The sequence below is a fragment of the Phyllostomus discolor genome, chromosome 2 (assembly GCF_004126475.2).
Source record: "Phyllostomus discolor isolate MPI-MPIP mPhyDis1 chromosome 2, mPhyDis1.pri.v3, whole genome shotgun sequence".
Taxonomy (NCBI): Eukaryota; Metazoa; Chordata; class Mammalia; order Chiroptera; family Phyllostomidae; genus Phyllostomus; species Phyllostomus discolor.
Window position 1 is genome coordinate 36,746,997 of NC_040904.2, and position 22,925 is coordinate 36,769,921.

The 22,925-nt window shown below is 33.8% G+C and overlaps 1 protein-coding gene across 1 annotated transcript in view; it reads left to right on the forward strand.

Moving 5' to 3' along the window:
• The window catches only part of NAALADL2 (N-acetylated alpha-linked acidic dipeptidase like 2), a 1,143,498-nt gene that overhangs the window by 219,177 nt on the left and 901,396 nt on the right, over positions 1 to 22,925 (forward strand). Inside the window, exon 3 of the mRNA XM_036017285.1 lies at positions 13,453 to 13,561. The gene's annotated coding sequence lies outside the window, so the exon portion shown is untranslated. The remainder of the gene's footprint in view (positions 1 to 13,452; positions 13,562 to 22,925) is intronic.

A 22,925-nucleotide genomic window follows, 5' to 3' on the forward strand; every position in this document is an offset into this window, starting at 1 on the left:
CCAGAATCAGAAATAGAAGATGATGTAATAAACAGATTTCCTACCATAGTCTTTAAACAAACTGTAACCCAGGAGAGTGACATGTTTTATTCTGCTTTCAATGGTGTTTTAATTTTATTTATTTTAAACATTTTTAGACTTTGTTTTTTGGAGCTGTTTTAGGTTCTTAGTAAAATTGAGTAGAGAGTAGAGAGTTCCCCATCCAAATGTATATTTGTTATAATGGATGAACCAACATTCACACATCACCATCAACCAAAATTGATAGTTTGTATTAGGGTTCCTGATTTGTATTATTCTATGGATTTTCACAGATATATTGTCATGTATCCAACATTATACATAATTTCTCTGGTCAATAATTTTGTGTGTTCCACGTGTTAATCCCTACTTCCCCCTAAACTGCTGGCCATCACTGATTTTTTCTGTGTCTCCCTAGTTTTTCACTTTCCAAAGTGTCATATACAGGGTCCAGCACAAATAACACCCATTTTTTTATTATAGAATCTTTTGTTACAAAATCATAAGCATGTAGTTCTGTAACATAACAACTCAAGCACATGATGTGACATTTTAGGTGAAATGTTCGAATAAAAACTATAAATTATTACACCCGTATTATTACCCGACCAACCACACTCAAGCAGGCATTACTCCTGCTGGACCCTGTAGTCGGACTCATGAAGTAGGTACCCTTGACATTGGCTTCTGTCTGTTGGTAATATGCATTTAAAGTTTATTCATATATTTTTTGGCTTTATACTTCACTTCTTTCTTAGTGCAGAGTAATATTCCAATGTCTGGAAATGCCACCTTTTATTCATTTACAAGCATACATAGGATATTTTTTTAGGTTTTATTCCAGACTGCCACAGTAAAGCAAATATCTCAATAAAGTGAGTTACATTCATTTTTTGATTTCCCATATAAAAGTTGTATTTAAACTATACTGTAGTCTATTAAAATGTGCAATGGCACTGTTTTTAAAAATGTACAAACCTTAATTAAAAGTACTTTATTGCTACAGAAATGCTAACCATCATGTGAGCCTCCAGCAGATCATCATCTTTCTGCTGCTGGAGAGTCTTGACTTGATGTTGATGACTGCTGGCCAATCAGGGTTGTGGTTGCTGAAGGTTGGGGTCACCATGGCAATTTCTTAACATACAATAACAATGAAATTTGCCTCACTGATTTACTCTTCCTCTCATGAATAATTCTCTAGCATACAGTGCTGTTTCATAGCGTTTAACCACAGAATGTTTTTTAAAAATTGGAATCAACTGTCTCAAACCATTCATTTCTTTATTAAGTAAGTTTAGACAATATTCTACATCCTTTGTTTTCATCTTAATGATCGTCATAGCTTCTTTGCCTGGAGTAGACTTTATCTCAAAAAATACTTTCTTTGCTCATCCCTAAGAAGTAACCACACATTCATTAAAGTTTTGTCATGAGATTGCAGCAGTTCAGTCACGTCTTCAGGCTCCATGTCTATTCCTCTTGCTGTGTCCACCACATCCACAGTTACTTCCTCCACTGAAATATTGAACTCCTCAAAGTCATTCGTAAGGATTAGAATCAACTTCTCCTAAACTCCTGTCAATGTCAATATTTTAATCTGTTCCCATGAATCACAAATGTTCTTAATGGCATCTAGAATGGTAAGTTCTTTCTAGAAGGTTTTAATTTTACTTTCTTTAGATCCATCAAAGGAATCCTTATTTATGGCAGTTATACTCTTACCAAGTGTTTTTATTACATAATACGATTTGAAAGTGAAAATTACTCCTTGATCCATGGGCTTCAGAATGATTATGGTGTTAGCACACATGAAAATAGCATTAATCTCCTTGTACATTTCTATCAGAGCTATTGGATAATGAGCTTCCCTGTCAATGAGCAATTATATTTTGAAATAAATCTTTTTATCTGAGCAGTAGGTATCAACAGTAGGTTTAAAATATTGAAAACCATGTTGTAAACAGAAGTGTTATCATATTGACTTTCTTGTTCCATTTATAGAGCACAGGAATAATTGTTAGGGTCCTAGTATTTTCAGAATGGTAAATGAGCAATTCCTTCATCTTAAATTCACCAGTTGCCTTAGCCCCTAACAAAAGAGTCAGCCTGTACTTTCAAGTTTTGAAGCCAGACATTGACTTTTTTTTTTCTAGCTACAAAAGTCCTAGATGGCATCTTCTTCCAGTACAAGGCTATTTCATCTACACTGAAAATCTGTTGTTTTGTGTAGCCACCTTCGCTAGTTATCGTAGAAATTCGAGATGACTTGCTTTAGCTTATGTATCAGGACTTGCTGCTTCACCTTGCACTTTTATGTTATGGAGACAAGTTCTTTCCTTAAACCTCAAAAACCAGCCTTTGTTAGCTTCAAATTTTCCTTCTGCAACTTTCTCACTTCTCTTAGCTTTTGCAGAATTGAAGAGAGTTAGAGCCTTGCTCTTGATTAAGTTTTGGTTTAAGGGAATGTTATGGCAGTTTTGATCTTCTATTCAGGCCACTAAGACTTTCTCCATGTAAACAATAAGGCTGTTCCACTTTCTTATCATTTGTGTGTTTGTTGGAGTAGAACTCTTCTATTTCCTTCCAGGACTTTTTTTTGCATTCACAAGTTGGCTAATGGGTACAAGAGGCCTAACTTTGGCTCATCTCAGCTTTCAACATGCCCTTCTCACTAAGCTCAGTCATTTCCAGCTTTTGATTTAAAGTGAAACAAATGCCACTATTTCTTTCACTTGAACATTTAGAAGCCACTGCAGGATTAGTAGTTAGCTTAATTTTATTATTGTGTCTCAAGGAGTAGGGAGGCCTGAGAAGAGAGAAAGATGGGGGAACAGCCAGTCAGTATAACAGTTAGGACATATACAGTATTTATTAGGTTTTCCATGTTATCTGAGCACAGTTCATGGCACCCCAAAACAATTACAATAGCAGTATCAAAGGTCACTGATAATGGATCACAATAACAGATGTAGTAAGAATGACTAAGTCTAAAATATAGTAAGAATAATCAAAATGTAACACAGATAGTACATGAGCAAATGCTATTGGAAAAAATTGCATTTAAAGACTTGCTCAATGTACGGTTGCCACCAACCTCTCATTTGTTAAAAAACATAGTATCCATGAAGTGCTAAAGTGTTGTGCAATAAAATAATGCACTCTTGTATTCATGTAGTGAAGTGCATCTTAGTTGCTTCCGAGTTTTGACAGTTAAGAATAAAGCTGGCATGAAAATCTGTATGCTATTTTTTGTGTGCACATAACTTTTCAACTCATTTGAGTAAATACCAAAGAGCACAATTATTGGGTCATATAGTAAGAGTATGTTTTTTAAAGGTACTTTCTGTCTTCCAAAATAGTTGCACCATTGACATTGCCACCAGCAATGAATGACAGTTCCTTTTGCTCTACATATTCATCAGTGTTGCCACTGTTTTAGATTATAGCCATTCTAATAAGTGTAGCGCTATCTCATTGTTGTTGTAATTTGCACTTACCTAATGATGTTGCACATCTGCTTATGTGTTTACTTCCACCTATATATCTTTTAAGGTAAGGTGTCTTTTCAGATCTTTTGCCTCTCACCTTTTTAGTTGGTCCGTTTTCTAATTATTGCATTTTTAAGAGATTTTGTATGTTTCAGATAACAGTCTTTTGGCAAACATTTTTCTCCTGATTTTTGGCTGTCTTTTCATTCTCTTGACAGTGACATTGCAGAGCAAGAATGTTTCATATTTTAATGAAATCTAACTTGTCAATTTTTGTTTTATGAATCATGCCTTTAGTGCTGTATCTGAGAAGTCACTGCCAAGCCCACCATTATTTATATTTCCCTTATGTGATATTTTAGGAATTTCATACTTTTGCATTTTACATTGAAGTCTATGATTGATACTGAGTTAATTTTTGTGAAGGTTGTGATTTCTATATCAATATTAATTTTTTGCATGTGACTATCTAATTATAACATCATTTGCTGAAAAGACTATTATATCTCATTTGAATTGCCTCTTCTATGTCAAAGATCAGTTAACCATATTTGTGTGAATTTATTTCTGGGGTCTCTATTCTGTTTAATTGATCTGTTTGTCTGTTGTTTTTTTTATCAATGTCGCACTGTCTTGATTACTGTAGTTTTTATTGTAAGTCTTGAATTAGGGTAGCATCATGCCTACAGCTTCATTCTTTTTAAATATTATGTTGGCTATTCTGTATCTTTTACCTCTCCACATGAACTTTAGAATCAGTTTGTTAATAGCTACAAAACAGCTTGTTGAGATTTTGATTTGGATCCCACCAAATCTAATAGATCAAGTTGGGAAAAACAGGCATCTCGGCAATATTAGATCTTCCTGTCTGTGAACATAGACTATCTCTCTATTCATTTTATTATTTAATTTTGTTCCAAAGACTATTATAGTTTTTCTCATATGTATCTTGTACAGATTTTGTTAGATTTACTTATAAGTATTTATTTTGAAGGGGTGCTAATGTGAATGATTTTGTATTTTAAATTTTGGTTTTTCATTGATCACATACAGGAAAGCAATTGATTTTTGTATATTCACCTTGTGTATGATCCTTGCTGTAATTGCTTATTAGTTCCATGAGATGTTTGTTAATTTTTTGAAAGATTTTCTACATGGACAGTCATGTCATCTGTGAACAAAATAATTCTATTTCTTCATATCCAGTCTGGATACCTGTTATTTCCTTTTCCTGTCTTATTGCATTAACTAGCTCTTCCAGTACAATGTTGAAAAGGAGTGGTGAGAGGGGACATTTTTGCCTTGTTTCTGATCAGAGGGAAAATGTTTAGTTTCTCACCATTAAGCATGTTAAGTATAGGATTTTGGAAATGTATGTCAAATTGACAAAGTTCTCATTTATTCTTAATTTACTTAGCAGTTTATCATGATTAGGTGTTGTGTTTTGATATATACTTTTATGCATCTGTTGATATCTTCTATTCTACCCTATCTTCTATTCTACTTTTCTTCTCTAGACTGTTGATGTGATGATTGCACTAATTGGTTTTTGAATGTTGAATCAGCCATGTGTGTCTGAAAAAAATTTCCTACTTGGTGTAATTATTTGTATACACATTGTGGTTTTTAAAATATTTTTGTTCAAAACATTTAAAAATTTAGACATTTCCCAAATTTAATTTGGTTCTTTGAAGAAGAACTGACATTTCTGGGCTTATCCCACATGGCAACATTCTGCTGGAGCTGATAACTCTTGCTGCAACTCTCTTCACCACAGTCCTTGCAGCCCTATTGCTTCATGTGCAGTTACTGCTTTGTTCATTTTCATTGCCTGCTTCAAATGTCTCAAGCACATTCCTTCCTTGGAGCCACTGGACATTCTCCAAGCTCTGTTCTTATTTGACCTCATGTGTTACCTAAACTTATGTACATTGTTGAGACTCTTCACCCCTTTGCACTGTGACCCTATTTGCTTCTGATATATTTCCCACTTCTTTTACTTGCCTCCCTCATGGATCCTCCTATTATCTCATTTTAAAAGTTGAAGTTTCTTAAAGCCCCTTTTTTTTTTCTGTATACACTCAAAAGAGTTGATCATTCACTATCAGTGTTTTTCAGGTCTAGAATCCCTGATATCCCCCTTTGTCCATTCTATTTGCTTACATTAATATTATTCAGAAATTTATAAGGAATATGAATTGTACCAAGGAGCCATGGAAAACATAAGTGGGATAATGACTTGTGACAGGGCTTGAAAGGGAAGAAATTAATTACAAATTTAAAATGGCAGTGATAATTAGAGAAAATAGAAAAAAGATCTACATCATGAAACATATTGTCTGAAAATGTATTCATTTTATTTTCACTAGTGTAGTTATAGTCTTAATTAACAGGTGAAGAGATGAAACATCAAAGGCTACTATTTATTTAAGAGTTAAAGACTGTCATAAAATCAAACATAATCTTCAAGACCCGCCAAGAAAGGAAATAATCTTAAGATCTTTCATTATTGTAGGAATATGTACAAATTCCTACAACAGGTACATGCATACAGTGGAATATTATTTTTCATTAAAAAAAATAAATGGAGTGCTGATACATGCTATGAGACGCTGAACCTCAAATATATTAGGCTAAGTGAGAGATACCAGAAACAAAGTCCATGTATGTATTATATGATTACAATATCACATATCAAAAAATGACCAATCTATAGAGACAAAAGCTAATTAGTGGTTGCCTGGGGCTGGGATTGGGAGTGGGAGTTGACTACAAAATAGCATAAAGAAGCTTTTTGAAATGAAGAAATATTCTAAAATTGGATTAAGGTGATGGTTGCATTATTGCATAAATTTACTAAAAATCATCATGTTATATACAATGGTTGTATAAATTATATATATTCATATACATATAGCCATATATATTTATATTTACATATTTCTATGCATATATAAATGTATATATGGCCATTAAAGGTAGCAATAGCTAGCTTTTTTCTATGCATGTATAAGGCAAAGTGAGTCTAAGTAAGGAACTCTAGAACACACAGCTAATAAATATCAGGGCTAGGATTTGAATCTGATAATCTCTCTGCAGGGTACTTGTAAGCATTTTTCATGAATTACCTTATAGGTAATCTTTTATATAACACTATGAAATGGAATAACATATGATTTTTTCATTTTACAGATGAAGAGCCTAAAGGTTAAGTAACTTGCCTGAGATCATAGAGGTTATGGCTTAGCTGGAATTGAAATCCAGAGGGATTGGCTTAACACTTACATCTATTATCATTTTTATTCGATTGACCAAGGTACAGTTATCCCTAAAGCTACAGATATGAGTTTATATCTATGAACAGCTACCAGGGTAGCCGCATCATAAGTGTGAAATCCAGAAAACCAAGTAGCCTAGAGTTTTATTAATAACCTGCCTTCCTGAGGTCAAGAACTTGATATCCAGCACAAAACCTAGAAGGCTAAGGCTAAGTGATTGTCCATAAACTGACACATAGCCTGGGAATAAAATATCAGGCTTAACTTGGGGAAGAATAAGTACTTATTTCCAGTCAATTTTCTGAATGCACTGACTGATTTTTAGTAATGTATTAGTAAGTAGGTCATGTACTAAGAATCTGTGGTTTATCACTCCAACTTTTCTGACATTTTCTAGACTAATTTCCTGAATTCTCCTACCCTGTTGACCACCGTATGCATTAATATAAGTTATTAATGGTAGCTCACCATTACTGAGTGATTATTATCAAACAGGTTCTCTGCTTTACTACTTTTAACTCATTAGAACTTAGAAAAACCCCAGGAGGCCACTACTACTATTATGATCCCTCCTTATTTTTCAGATGAGGGGACTGAGGCACAGTGAGGCTAAGTACCTTGTTCCAGGACACACAGCTACAGGCAGTCTGGCTTGGTTCTCAGTAATTAATGACCATAATAAGCCTGTGTCTCAAGAATATAAACCCTAGAGGAGACAGTCTCCAGAGGGGAGAAATTCACTTATTCATTCATTTAGTGCTTATGTATTAACAACTCCTATTAATCATCATACTGGGACATCGCTAGTAATTAAATATGGTATTAACTATGCAGCTTTTATAAGTAAATATACTATCTTTTAATATATCCTTTGTTTGAATTAACCATTTTGAGTGAAATGTTTGAGTAGTTTATCTCTTAATTATTTTTTATTCCATTCATCTTTCTCTTGTTTTGAAAAAAAAGTAAATTGATATGCCATAGTAATAGAATGAAATCTCCAGAGCATTTTCATTTCTCACTATTTTTAATGTGTGTGAAATCATGGCAGTTAGATATGTAAAAGATGAGTTAAAAATAATTCATTTAGTAGATCTCACTAGTCCTTCCTTTGAAAAATTCCCTGTGGTATTTTGGCAAAGTCAGGCTCTTGTCTAATTTTAAATGACTCAATTGAAGAAAATTCAGCTAGAGTTTGATTCTAGAGGCTAATGGACTTCCTTTGAAAGGTTTTTAACATTTGGCCTAATTTTCCCCTCCTTAAAATTTTAGAGCATTACTCTTAATTACTTTGTAACATATTCAGCTTCTGCTTTTTCCTTGTTTCATGTTATCTGTGATTCACTTGCCTTCTAGATAGGTATTATATCTCCTGTGAATGCTGAGTGAAGCATAGTTTCTATCTTTTCATGGGGTGGTAGTTCCGATATATAGAGAGAATTATATATTGTTTGTCTTTGAATGGGACTGTGTTATGCTTAAGTATACCAAATTATATATTCATTAAACTTTGATTTAAATTTTGAAAATTTAAGTCTGAATTGAAATTCTAACATTATCTCAACAGTGGTCAATCATTTACTAAATTCATAAGAAATCAAGGTCCATATTCCCAATTTTTTGTTATATAGCATATCTAAATACTTTTTCTAGTTTCCATAGACATATGTTAAAGCCAAAGCACTCTTAAATGGATATTGAATAAAATGTTTTATATATTTTGGGCTTATTGAATCTATGTGCCATTTTCAAAAGGGAAATAGTGGTTATAGTGTTGGGCGGAAACATAATGATTTTTTATGACTAGAAAATAATGTGAACTTTCTAGAGGCTATCAGTCAATAGTTTATTCTTATTGATTGACATATGTTTCTTTTAACCTTTACATAGAGACACTTCAATAAGTTAAATAACTTTACTGTTGTTTCTGGATATAGTTGCTAAGATTTCAACATTAAATATAATTAAATAAAATACATTGAGGTAAGGTTCTTCCCAGAACTTTATCACTCTCATCTTGTATCAATACCTTGCCATGTTTTCGTACATTCTAAGTCTTTGATATCATAGTCATGCTTCTGGTGCCAGTCTAGTTTTAGAAAGAAACAATGAAGAAGCTAGATTTATTGTAAATTTTAAACATGGTGTTTTGTGAAAATTGTCTATGTTGTACAATGCAATTATATTTTTTTCTGAAAGGCTTGGTGGTGATTATTCCTTATTTCTACCCACACACTGTCATGGAAAGTGCTATTTGGCCACATGTGAGACTTAGAAATGGAATATGCATGTTGGAACAAATCCTTGATTAGCAGAGTTCCATACTGAGTGGCAGTTCACTTCTCCTTGTCCCTGCTGGGAATCATTGTGCAAAGGTTTGTCCTGACAGGCAGTCCTGTACAAACCAGAGCTTATCTGCTATATTGCTTTGCTATTTCAATCTATTTTGGGATAGATTTTACACTTTGGTACTTGGTATGTTGTCTTTTCTTTTGGATAGACAGCTGGTGGCTATATTAGCATTTACTGAAAGTGTTATAGTAATTCTCACATCAAAGTAACCCTGCCTCTTAGTGTACACCCCAGGTGTTACATTTCCAGGCAGGTGAGACATAATTGATTTGTTTTTATTACTTAGAATCTCTGTACACACTAGTAGCAGTTGAAAAAACTGTATCTGCCTCACCAAAGCCAAATCATTACATGTGATTCAGTAGTTCTCAAATTTTAGTGTGCATTAGAATCACATGGAGAGCTGGTCAAAAAACAGATTACTGATTCCCATCTGCAGAATTTCTGATCTGTAGTCTGGGATGGAGCCTTAGATTTTTGCATTTCTAAAAACTTCCCAGGTGATGCTGGTACAGTCAATCCAAGCTCCACAATTTTAGAACAAGATTATGTAGTGTTGTCTAACCACAGTACTTAAGACTGTGAATGGGCCAGATTTCTTCTGGGGCCCACACTGGAGAACCATTCATCTCATACACTGACACACAAACTTATGTAATGAAGTCGATAGTAAATATTATAGGCCTGTGGGCCAGGCAGTCTTTGTTGCAACTATTCACCTCTGTTGTTTTAGCAGGAAAGCAGCCATAGATAATACAAACAAATGGACATGGCCATGTTCCAGTAAAATTTTATTTGTCAAAACAGGCAGTAGGCTGAATTTGGCCCTTGGCCCATGGCCCATAATTTGCCAGTTTGCCAGTCTTTGATCTAACTCATAAGATTGGGATGTGTATCTTTTCCTAGCTCACAAAGCATCTGTATCCTCTGTGGTAGCCACCAACTATGTGTCCAGTATTGAGCTAGGAGCTGTGAGGTATTTATAAGAAGTACAAATATAGTATTTCTTCTCTTCTTCCCAAGATTATTGTTTAGTTTAGTATAGTGTTAAAACAGAGAGAAAGTAAATGTCTAGGCTATAATAGATTGCATGATATAAGTGAATCTGGGAAAATAAGTAGACACTAAGTGAAAAAGAGCAGACTGCATGAATTATCAAGGAGGACCAGCTAGAGAAAAGGCATTAAGGAAACATTCAGCATGTTCTTCCAATGGGCAGTGAGCTCTGTGAATGGAAGCGAGTGGAAATGTTCGTAGTCACAGGTGCCCTTTAATTATCATGTACTGAGCATATTCTTAAAACAGTGATGGGTCCTGAGGGCACCACAAACCAAGGCATAGTTATTGCTTTCAAAAATGTAAGAGGTATATCAAGATATTAAAGAACCTCAAAGCCATACATAAGTATTTGGAGTTGATATGCTTAGCTCATGGCGGGCTTTCAATGGGAGTTATTTAAACTGAGAAGGAAATTTATGAGATTGACAACAAGGAATTTTTATTAGCTCTTGATCAGTAGGTGCCTTAAAGACAACTGTGGTAGCAGAAATCATTTTCTACAAGTTAGTAAATGATAACCATGCAAAACAATAATCATTAATAATATCACATTAATACCATAGGAACTTGCTAAATTGAAATACAGCTTTTGTTGTGTTGTTCTTTTGCTTGTTTATTTGTTTGTTAGTTTGCTTTTGTATATTCTGCTTAAGAAATTCCAAAATTTGTGTTTTAATATATTTGTATCAAGCCACCATTAGAACTAAAGTCAATTCCATAGACTTGAACCATTTTCTCTTTCTAATATGTGTATACCATTTAAAAGACTCTGAATAGAGAAAAATTCTCAATAGACAAGTAGGGTTTTTCACTTCTGAGACTTCATTCCTGGAAATTTGGATATATGTTATGGGTGAAATCTATTATTTAATAAAACATTTAGTGGGAGATGATGGTAGATGTTTGCATGAACATTTGAATGAGATCGTCTTTTTTTTTAAATTACTTTATTGTTGTTCAATTAAAGTTGTCTGCATTTTCTCCCCACTACTTCTTCCCCCACCCCAGCCAAACCCACCTCCCTCCCATGCTTCCACCCTCCCCCTTGGTTTTGTCCATGCATCCTTTATAGTAAGTAGTTCTGAAAACCCTTCTCCCCTCTGTCCCCTCCGCCTCCCCTCTGGTTATTGTTAGATTGTTCTTAATTTCAATGTCTCTGGTTATATTTTGTTTGCATTTTTCTTTTGTTGATTAGGTTCCAGTTAAAGGTGAGATCATATGGTATTTGACCTTTACTGCCTGGCTCATTTTACTTAGCATAATGTTCTCCAGTTCCATCCATGCTGTCCCAAAGGGTAGGAGCTCCTTCTTTCTCTCTGCTGCATAGAATGACAGTCTTTATGCTTCATTCTAGTTTCAGTGTTCTCACATTAAGTAATACTTGAAAGGTCCATTAGGAACTACTAATTCAGCCAAGTTTCCATAAGAACCTGAAAAAATAATATCTTGAATAATGTACCTTAATGCTTAAAACTAGAGTTCATTTCATTTAGTAAATAAAATTTTGAATTTGGGGTTAGATTCAACAAGGGATAGTCAAAGGCACTATATTACACAAGATGACATATGAATTTTCAGCTCTCTAACCCAATCGCTACAGTTTTTTTGTGGGGGGAGTGGTGGCTGATGTTTTCTCTCAGTTTGATTTTTAATCAAATGGAGGGATGCATATGGCAACAGGCTATTTTTATCCTGTTAAATACCAAGAGAAAGGGTATGAGAAAAATCCCATGTAACTTAGATTTCCTGTGATTCATAGTTGGAAGAGGCAAGAATCATTGTGAGCATGTCTTTATCATTTTTGTTGTGGATCCTTCATTATTTTCAGTGCTGAGGGAGAGAAGAAGTCTACACTTGTACTGAGACAACAATTGATTTCTTGAACAACCTTGCCAATAAGTAGAATCTTGAGGCACTTTTAAAGAAAAGTTGAGAATTGACTAGTGAACTTAATCCTCCCCATTTCATATTATTTGTATTCCCCACAAATGAAATATCCTAAGATGTCCTGAACTGTGTGTGTGAGTGCACGTGTATATGTGCCCATACTAATGATGTAATGTCACTAGCCTGGAACCAAGGACTTTTACTCGATGATAAATTAGTCCAGAAAGCTTGTAATTTATGTACTAATAAAGTTAGGTGACTCTTACCAAGAAACTCTGGAATTTATGAGAAAAGAAAGAAGAGTTGTTTGGGACTTCCAAACTGGATGAACATACAGGATATAACTTAAACTTTTTCTTCTTGAAATCAGAACAATTTAAGATTAAAATTTAGAAATAGTATTTTACTCTATATTTTGGTGATTGAGCATTTTGTGGCATGTTATTATTCCTATTATATAAAGTTTGATAAAGATGTTTGACTTTGAAATGAGGAAGAAAAATAGAAATGTAAAGAGAAAGTAAACTAACCTAACAGAGGGGCAAGAATTTTTTCCTAATCACAAGCTTGTGATACTGCATTATTACTTATCCTATCCCATAAATATGAAATATCAAATGACCAATCTTGTCATAGAAGATATAAAATAATAGAGAAAGTTCGTCAGTGTCCTAAAATACTTCATAATAGTCTCAATTAATTATTACATATTAAGGAATATTAGTACATATTACATAGGGAATATTAGGGAATGTGCTGGGCACATTATATGCAAAGTCTCTGATTTTCACAATAGTTTAACCTATTTTCTAATCCTAATTTTAAACTGAATGAATTATATTTAAAAAGTTACAGAAATTACCCAAGGTCACACACATGTTCCACAGAAGTGCCAGCCTTTCAGATCTGGACATACTGTTCTACTACATATTTCTTTCTTTGGTTAGTTGTTTCTCCCCAAAGAGGTCATAAGTAATTTTGTGTCCAATTATCTGTCTCCTTCTTTATCTGTTATTGTGTTTAGTGGTGCATGGCACAAAGTGGGTTGCCATTTAGGCTAGCTAAATTAAAGTACAAATATATATATATGTACACATGAGAGTAAGAGAGGAAAGTATTTGTGTGTTTGTGTATACATTTGTCCTTGAAATAAAATGCTGTGCTTTTTAAAAAAATGTCTATTTATATATTCTTGACTTCTAAAGAAGAAAAAAGAAATGCAGGTGCTTACAATAAAAAAGGAGAACTGATAAAGTAAATCTGAAAAGCATTAACTCAAGGATAAATTCAGGAGCCAACTGATAAATTATCTAATACAGTTCCCAATTTAAATTGATCACCTCTCTTGTTTGATTTATGAACAGGAAATGGGCTTTGACTGTTAGGCACCTGGATGAAGAGCCCTGGGTCCAGCTTGTAAGAGTCTGATAACCTGCAAAGACCCTCTGGTTGCCCTAGTATCATTCAATTGAGGTAAGACCTAATTACTTTAATTAGAATGTAAGACTTTTACTCTTGAATCAACTTTTAATATGGTGATTTGGCATAACTCTATAACGTGCCAATAGCTGCTAATTTTGAAAAAGAAAAGGAAAATGCAAGCGTTATTCTGTTGCAAAGGCGTATGTTTTCCAAATTCTATTCATCTTTTACTTCATGGGATTTAGCCCATTTTCTTTGCAGCGTATTATCCAACTAGTTTAATGTCCATGTGGCTGTTGCAGTTGGTACAATTTTCTTGCTTTTGTGGTATCAATTTGTTTTTATACCATTATACATTTTATTATATGTAATCCATTTAGTCTCACATTTTAGTTTAGCTTGGTCCAGTGATTTTATTTAAAAATGGCAACAGTGCAGTTTGTGCTATGATACAGCACAGCTTATTTATTCCAAATTAACACATATTTGTTAACCTTTTGTAATATCTGTTTGTATATGACCACACATAGACTGTGAACTCCCATTTAGGCATTAGATTTTAAAGGCGTGTTCCGAAAAGAGTTTATAACTCCTTGGAGCACTCCAGTTTGGGGAGGGAGGGTGTGCTGCTAGTATGTGATCAGAACTCATTGCTCTGTGGAGCACTAGCTGCTGTCAATATTCAAATGCTGGTTCAGGTTACTGTGTATAAAACTTTTCGTGGCCTGGATGATGCAAAGGCCTCAGTGACAGAATAGACCCAAGAACTAAGAGCTCTGAGCACATCCAGCATGGCCACTAACTCACTTTAAGAACAAGGATGCATCATTTCACCTTTTGAGTATTCCCTTGATTTTGAGTTAAAAGAATTAGATTAAATCAGAGAAGAGTGAGAAATTTATGTGCTTTGAAGATTAGGCTTGCAATGCAAATCTGTGAAGTCTGGGTGCGAGAGAGGAGGGATTGGTGGGTCTGTAAGGTAAGACCTGTGCCCCATCCAAAACCATTCAGATTCAGTTTAAACCTGGACAAAGAAGTGAATTGTCTGAAGTGGGGGACTGAACTTGGCCTTTGGATTGAATGAATTCTAAGAATCAGTGTAAAATTTTTTTCTGAGCTTTTTTTTCATTAATTGACCTAAAATGAGAACTTTGAACCTAGAACAATAATTTAAAAATAAAACCGACCCTATAAAGCACTGGTTAGTAATTTCTCTCTTAATGGGTACTTTCAGTTTAAAAAAATACGTAAATAGTAAAAAGAAAGATGTAACATCTGTTTGGGACTACTTTTATGATTCTACAAAAAATAAAGACATTTAAAATGAAAAGTTTTAGGTTTTTGATTAATATTTACCTAAAGTGTTAATACAAATGTTATTTTATATAGAAAAAATTAAAAGTGGTTGTTTTAATAAGTATATTTTCTGATAATTTTTAGCTCCATTCATTTTTACTCTTTATTTTTCTTTTTATAGTGATGACATATACTAATTTCTTTTTATCACCTTTTACTGACTTTCAAAGAGATATTTTAGCTGAGAAAATAAGTGCATTTTATCAGATGCTAATGGCAATTAGGCAATGAGCCTAGTGGAAGATGGGAAGGGGGCCAAGGCAATATACTCTGGGGGTCTTATCTATTCTCTTTGGCTCAATTTAAATCAGAATTTATGTTGACTAGATAATTGAACTCATGACTGTAGAGAGCCATGTGTATTTTCCCAGTGGTTAAGGAAAAAAAATTAGAAGGACCTAAAATTTTTATGCCTTTAGTTACGTCCTTCCATTAGCTTTTTTCTTAATTACTTCTATAGTTTTTTAAAAGATTTTATTTATTTATTTTTTAGAGAGGGAAGGGAGGGGGAGAGAGAGAGAGAGAGAGAGAGAGAGAGAGAGAGATAGAGAGAGAGAGAGAGGGAGAAACACCAATGTGTGGTTGCTGGGGGTCATGGACTGCAACCCAAGCCTGTACCCTGACTGGGAATCGAACCTGAGACACTTTGGTTTGCAGCCCACGCTCAATCCACTGAGCTACTCCAGTCAGGCGTACTTCTATAGTTTTTCATTTTGTGATTATATGCATTTGTAGATAGATTCAAGTTATTTCAGGTATGTTAAGTTTACAGAATGCGTATATAGTGTCACACATACTTTTCCTATATCGTTTAGGTAATTTTTTCATGTGTTAACAGAAACTGTTACTGCCTTAAGATATATAATACAACATAATGTTTTAAGAAGCTTTTGCACTAGACTTTATAGTTCATCCTTGTTGTAATGTTTTTAAGTACTTGCTGCCTACTTCTTTGATAGCCAAGACAAACTAAGGTACCTGGATGTTAATGCTCAATCTTCCTAGGCCTCATTAAATCTGTTTTTTTATTTACCCACAATATCTGACATTAAAAACAAGTTTCGGCTCTCTATTTAAACTGAAAAAAAAAAAAAAGAAACTGTCACCTGGTATAATTTAAGGTAAGCCACACAGGGAGGCTTTGTTATGATTCTATTTATGTTCTATTATCATGTTCTATGGAAGCATTTTATTTAAAAAAATTACCAGTGTGACTGACTACACAGTTTCTTTATTTGTTAGTCATATGAGGGGGGACCCCCAAAACCCAGGATTTATTTATAAAAAATTATGTATTCTTACATAATTAAACTTTAGTCACCTTCAAAGTACTCTCCATTTGATGCAATACACCTATCAAGATTTTTTTTCCCACTGCTCAAAAACAGTTTTTGAACTCGATTTTGATATATTTTAAGTGCTCCTGCCTTTTTTTGTTTCACCTTTTTCATATGGACAAAACATTTTCCTTTGAGGATTTTTTTCATCTGGGAAAACAAACAAAAAAATGTTGCTTGAGGCCAGATTGGGTGAATAGGGAGGGTGGGGCATGGGGGTCATTCCGTTCTTTGGTCAAAAACTACTGAACACTCAGCACACTGTGGGCAGGTGTGTTATCTTGAAATGGGCAAAAGGATTGAGAGTCTTAAAAAGAAATTCACTCAAGCCAAGCACAGCTTCTCAAAACAATGCCGGCTGCTACACTGATACAGATGGGTTCTCAACTAGCAGGAGAAGCCTGTTGTACTACAAGGGGAGACCCCTCCATAATTCCAGTATGTTTTTTCGGACAGTCACCAAAATGCTTTGGATCTTCATTGCTTTGGTAACACATAGAATGTATGGACAAAGTAGACATTTAAACAACAAACTCAATTATTTCTAATTTTCCTACTTTTAGAGAATCAGTGATAGGAAATGAAATCTATTGCTTAGCCCACATTCCCAACATGAAAATAAAGTAATGGAAGTTTCTAAATTGAGGTAGTTAATTGTCACATTTCTTGTATGTACACCTCATCAGCCCTCATCAGCAATTCTGAAACTAAGAACCCTGTCTTAAATTCTTTTCATGCTACAAAAGATGCACTGATATGCACTTAACATAAGTTCACCTTTAGCATTTGGCATTTATTAGTCATGGCTTTCAAATGAAGTATTTAATTGAAATCAAAGTGCCATTGTTTTTAATAACCCAGAAAGAATGTGTGTGAATTAAATGTTTTAAGAAGATAAGACAGTGGCATTAAGAATACTATAGCTCCTATGTGAATATTATAGTTGTTTGAAAAATTTTACAAAATATTCTTATTATCAAAATCTAATTTAAGGTTTAATGATGCAGTAAAGTTGAGATGTTCACAAAGAAACCAGAATAATAACAGTAAAAATTTAGCCACAGCTTAGTACAATATAACCAAAATTTTCTGGTCAATTAGATGTGATTGTGTTATACGGAGACAAACTGCACAAGTAATTACAAATCACATATTGGTGAATGGCTCGAAGCTGGAGCCTGTTAGAGGCATTTTGTGCTGCCTGAGATTTGCTATCCCTCCCTGGGTCTCCTTAGACTAAAGAAGAGGCAGTTATCACAATATTTATTTTTCTTTCAGAAGGTTCTCTCTAAACTCCTTAATAAACATGATTTATCCCAGAATTTACCCTCTACTATTTTATTTTTCTTAAGGAGCATCCTTTGCTTAGGGCAAAATACTAATTTTTAAAAGGAAGTTAAATTATCTAATAGCAGCGATTCAAAGGAAAAAGAAAACCTAGTGTCATAAACAGTCTGATAGCACTCACTCAGGAGCTGTGCATTTCTAACTCACTGGATAATAGTAGTGTCTTGCTGATGTTATTAAGCCCACACAAGGGAAAAACAGAGAAGAACACTTAGGGCAAAGCTCTTGAGGTACTTTTAACTGTCCTTAAGTACCTCCTCCATGATGTAATTTCATCTAAACGATGGTTTTCATGTTAATCTACTCAGCAAGATATTAGCTTTGTTAGGAAAAGATTCAATCTACAAGTATACCTTGTTGTACTATACTTAGCAGATTTTTTTTTAATTGAGATTTGTGGCAACCTTGCATCAATCAAGTCTATTGAAGTCATTTTCCAGCAACTCACTTCATGTCTCTGTGTCACTATGTAACCGGACGGCACCGACGTTCGGGTCGCCTGTCACTACCAAATCCAATAAGCAATGACAGTGATTGAATCTTTGATAGGCACTTTATTCAGATGGCCAGCGATCCAAGAAGATGGAGGGTTCATACCCTAACAAACCATCTTACTCTTTCTTTCCCAGCCAGATCTCTTATAAGGGAGTTGGGGGAGGGCAAACAAGGTGTCAGCGAAAGCCTTTGAAATTCAACTGTTGCCTCCCAGAGGGGAAGGGTGGTCGCTTGCTTCTTCCTGGTACAGATGTCTCCAGGAGGTCAGCTGCTTATTCTCAGGTGCCAGGATGGGCCTTGTCTGTAGTTACTGAAACAAAAACTTAACATACACATTACTTGCTAGATTTATGACTATTTACCTTAAGCTAAATTTTCCCAAGTCTTAAGCCCCTATCAACATTTTGGTAATTCTCTCAATATTTCAAACTTTTACATTATTATTACATTTGTTATAGGAATCCTTTATCAGTGATCTTTGATGTTATTAGGGCTAGATCCTCCACCAGCAAAAAGATCACAACTTGCAGAAGGCTCAGACTGGTTACTACTTTTAGTAATAAAATACATACATTTTTTAGACACAATGATATTACACAGTTAATAGACTACAGTATATATAACTTTTGCTATATACATATATGCATGCATATATAACACACAACATAATTTTATATGCACTGGGAAAAACAAAAATTTGTGACTTGCCTTATTGTGATATTACTCTGTTGCAGTGGTCTAGAACTGAACCCCTACTATCTCCAGGGTATTTCTGTATTTCTTTTAATACACATTTTAATGAAATCATTGGCCTATTTTTGCTTTGTACTATATCATGCAATTAATTAATGTAAAATCCATAAAATAATTTAAATGTAATAAATATTTAAATTTTATTGCACTATTTCTTATAGAAATGGTAATTTTTGTATTATTAGAATCTATCCTTGAAACTGAAATTATTTAAATCACTACTTATCTCTTCTCTAAGAATGTTATATTTCAAAAGACAAACTTGAAATAGTTTTCTTTTTAAGAAATAGAATTATTCATGTAGGAAATGAAGTCAGTCATTAAGTGCTAAGTAAAATTTTAGAAGGAAAGAATGTCAAGTCATCAATGGTTTAGCTTGATGTAGACAAGTCAGTTGTTAGATATTTCCTGCTTAATTCCATAAGTGTTTTGCCTGTAGTTATTAATATAAATTTCAAAGATAGCAACTTTAAACCATATTAACCTACTTGGCAACAATTCATTTAGGACTTGATGCTGAAAATTATCTTTACACAAGTGGCCATATTTCCTAATGTAACTGAAATAAATCTGTAACATTTCCTTGCAAATTTGACATGTGGTCCCTTGTTAACTTAACATGGTATTAATTTCATACTTGTGTATATATGAAGTGCTTTCTTGTCCTTGAAACATCTTTTTATATTTGTCTTTCCAAGAGAACTATATCTAAAGTTGATTTTATTTCAAGTGGAATATTCACCTTTTAAATAAAAAGTTGTGCTGCTGCAATTCTTATTTTCATTACTCTTTCATATATACAATATTTCTACCAAATGTAACAAGTTAATATTATTAAAAACTCTTTAAATTTTTATAACTATAGTTTCACATATATAATTATAGTGAGCCTGTTATATGCCAGACACTCTACTAGGTGCTGAGAAACAAAAGGAATTATGTTAGAGTACTTCTCCTCAGGACATTCACTGTTTAGTGGGGATACAAATTAGTATAATATAGTGTGATGTTGTAGTGTGAGCATTTAACAAGTAGAACATGGTGGATATGACTATTTTATACTTCCAAACACTTATTTTTAGCCCAGATTAATCTCTTTCACTTCAGATGCAAATACAAGTGTGATCAGCTTTTTAGAGAACTAACCTAGATCACAGTCATACTATGCCAGTCTCTCTCTCTCTATATATATAGATAGATATGTATGATGTCCTATATATGACATAACATATAATTATTGATGCATGCATGTTTTTCTTTACATAAAATATAAACATTTAAAATCACATATCTCTTATTTATTTTTCTGTTACATAATTGCTATCATTTAAATAAAATAGTATATTGCACAAGTGACAAGTATAAAAATCTAATAATATTTTTATTATGCTTTTTTTGTTTCAGTTTCTCCTCTGACACAGCACTTATCTTACCATTTTTAATTTTTTTTCCGTTACCACTTATCCCCCTTAAGCCCCCTTCCCCTGCAATCATCCCACTGTTTTCCATGTCCATGAGTCCTTTTTTTCCTATTTGCTCAGTCACCCCATTACTAACCATGCCCATAGCGGTTAGCCTGCTTTCCATCTATGAGTCCGTCTGTGTTTTGCTTGTTAGGTCAGTTTGTTCATTAGACTCCATATATGAGTGAGATCATGTTATTTGTCTTCTCTGACTGGCCTATTTTACTTAGCATAATATTCTCCAGGTCCATCCATGCTTTTGCAAAAGGTAAAATTTTCTCTTTTTTATGGCTGGGTAATATTCCATTGTGTGTGTGTGTGTATATATATATATATATATATATATATATATATATACCATAATTGTGTTATGCACTTATCCACTCATGGACACTTGGGCTGCGTCCATATCTTGGCGATTTTAAATAATGCTGCAATGAACCTAGGGGTGCTTATGTTCTTTCAAATTAGTGTTTTGGCTTCTTTCAGATATATTCCCAGAAGTGGGATAGCTGGGTGGAAAGGCAGATCTATTTTTACTTTTTTGAGATATCTCCATACTGCTTTCCACAGTGGTTGCACAAATCTGCATTCCCTCAACAGTGCAGAAGTGTTCTCCTTTCTCCACATCCTGGTTAGCACTTGTTGTTTGTTGATTTATTGATGATAGCCATTCTGATGGGTATGAGATGGTATCTCATTGTGGTTTTAATTTATATTTCTCTGATGATTAGTGATGAACATCTTTTCTCATATCTATTGGCCATCTGTATGTTCTCTTTGGAGAAGTGTCTATTTAGGTATTTTGCCCATTTTTTAATTGATTTGTTTGTTTGCTTTTTGGTGTTGAGTTTTATAAGTTCTTTATGAATGTTCAAAATTAACCCCCTATCAGTATATCAGAGAATATGTTCTCCCATTCTCTGGGTTGTCTTTTTATTGTGTTTATGGTTTCCTTTTCTGTGCAAAACTTTTCAGTTTGATGAAGTCCCATTTATTTATTTTTTTTCTTCTATTTTCCTTGCCTGAGGGGATATATCAGAAAAAAATACTGTCACATGCAGTGTCTGAGATTTTACTGTTTATGTTTTCTTCTAGGATTTTTATGGTTTTGGGTCTAACATTTAAGTCTTTATTCCATTTTGAATTTATTCCTCTGTGTGGTATAAGGTGGTCTACTTTCATTTTCCCAATACCATTTATTGGATAGACTATTTTTAGCACATTTCATGTGCTGGCTTCCTCTGTTGAATATTAATTGACTATAAATATGTGGGTTTATTTCTGGGCTCTCTATTCTGTTCCACTGATCTGTGAATCAGTTTTTATTCCAGTAACATGCTGTTTTGATTCTTATGGCCTTATAGTATAGTTTGATATCAGGTAGTATGATTCCTCCAACTTTTTTCTTCTTTCTCAGGATCACTATATAAAGAGTGATTCCATATAATTTTTTAAAATATTTGTTCTAGTTCTATGAAATATATCTTTGGAATCTTAATAGGAATTTTTGTGAATTGTTAGATTGCTTTGGGTAGGCTGGGCATTTTAATTATGTTAATTATTTCTATCCATGAACACAGTATGTGCTTCCACTTATTTGTATCTTCTTCAGTTTCTTTCTTCAGTATCTTATAATTTTCTGAGTACAGGTCTTTCACATCCTTGGTTAGATTTATTCCTAGGTATTTTATTCTTTTTGAGGCAATTATAAGTGGGATTGTTTTATTAATTTCCCTTTCTGTTAGTTTGTTATTGGCACATAATAATTCAACTGATTTCTGGATATTAATTTTGTATCCAGGTACTTTTCTGAATTCATTTATCAGTTCTAGTAGTTTCTTGGTGGGATCTTTAGGGTTCTGTATGTATAGCAGGGGTGGCCAGGAGGCCACATATGGCTCAGAGTGGCCATGAATGCAGCCCAACGAAATATCGTAAATCTAATTAACATTATGAGATATTTCTGTGATTATATGTTACAAAGTATTTAATGTGTGGCTCAAGACAACTCTTCTTCCAGTGTGATCCAGAAACACCAAAAAGTTGAACACCCCTTATGTATAGTATCATGTCACCTGCAAATAAATACAGTTTTACTTCTTTCTTTCCAATTTGAATGCCTTTTATTTCTTCTTATCTGATTGCTATCAGTAGGACTTTCAGTACTATGTTGAATAAGAGAGGTGAGGGTGGACACCCTATCTTCTTCTCCATCTTAAGTGGAATGCTTGTAATTTTTGCCCACTGAGTATGATGCTGGCAGTGGGTTTGCATATATGGTCTTAATTATGTTTAGGTATGCCCCCTCTAATCCCACTGTCCTGAGAGTTTTTATCATAAATGGGTGCTGGATTTTATCAAATGCCTTGTCTGCATTTATTGATGTGATCATGTGATTTTTATCCTCATTTTGTTTGTGTGGTATATCACATTTATTGATTTGTGAATGCTGTACCAAACTTGCATTCCTGGAATACATCCCATTTGATCATGCTGTTTGGTCTTTTTGATGTATTGCTGTATTCAGGTTGCTAATATATTATGGAGGATTTTAGCATGTATGTTCATCAGGGATATTGGCCTATAATTTTCTTTTTTTGTAGTGTCTTTATCTGGTTTTAGAATTAGGACAATGCTGGTGTCATAAAATGATCTTGCCAA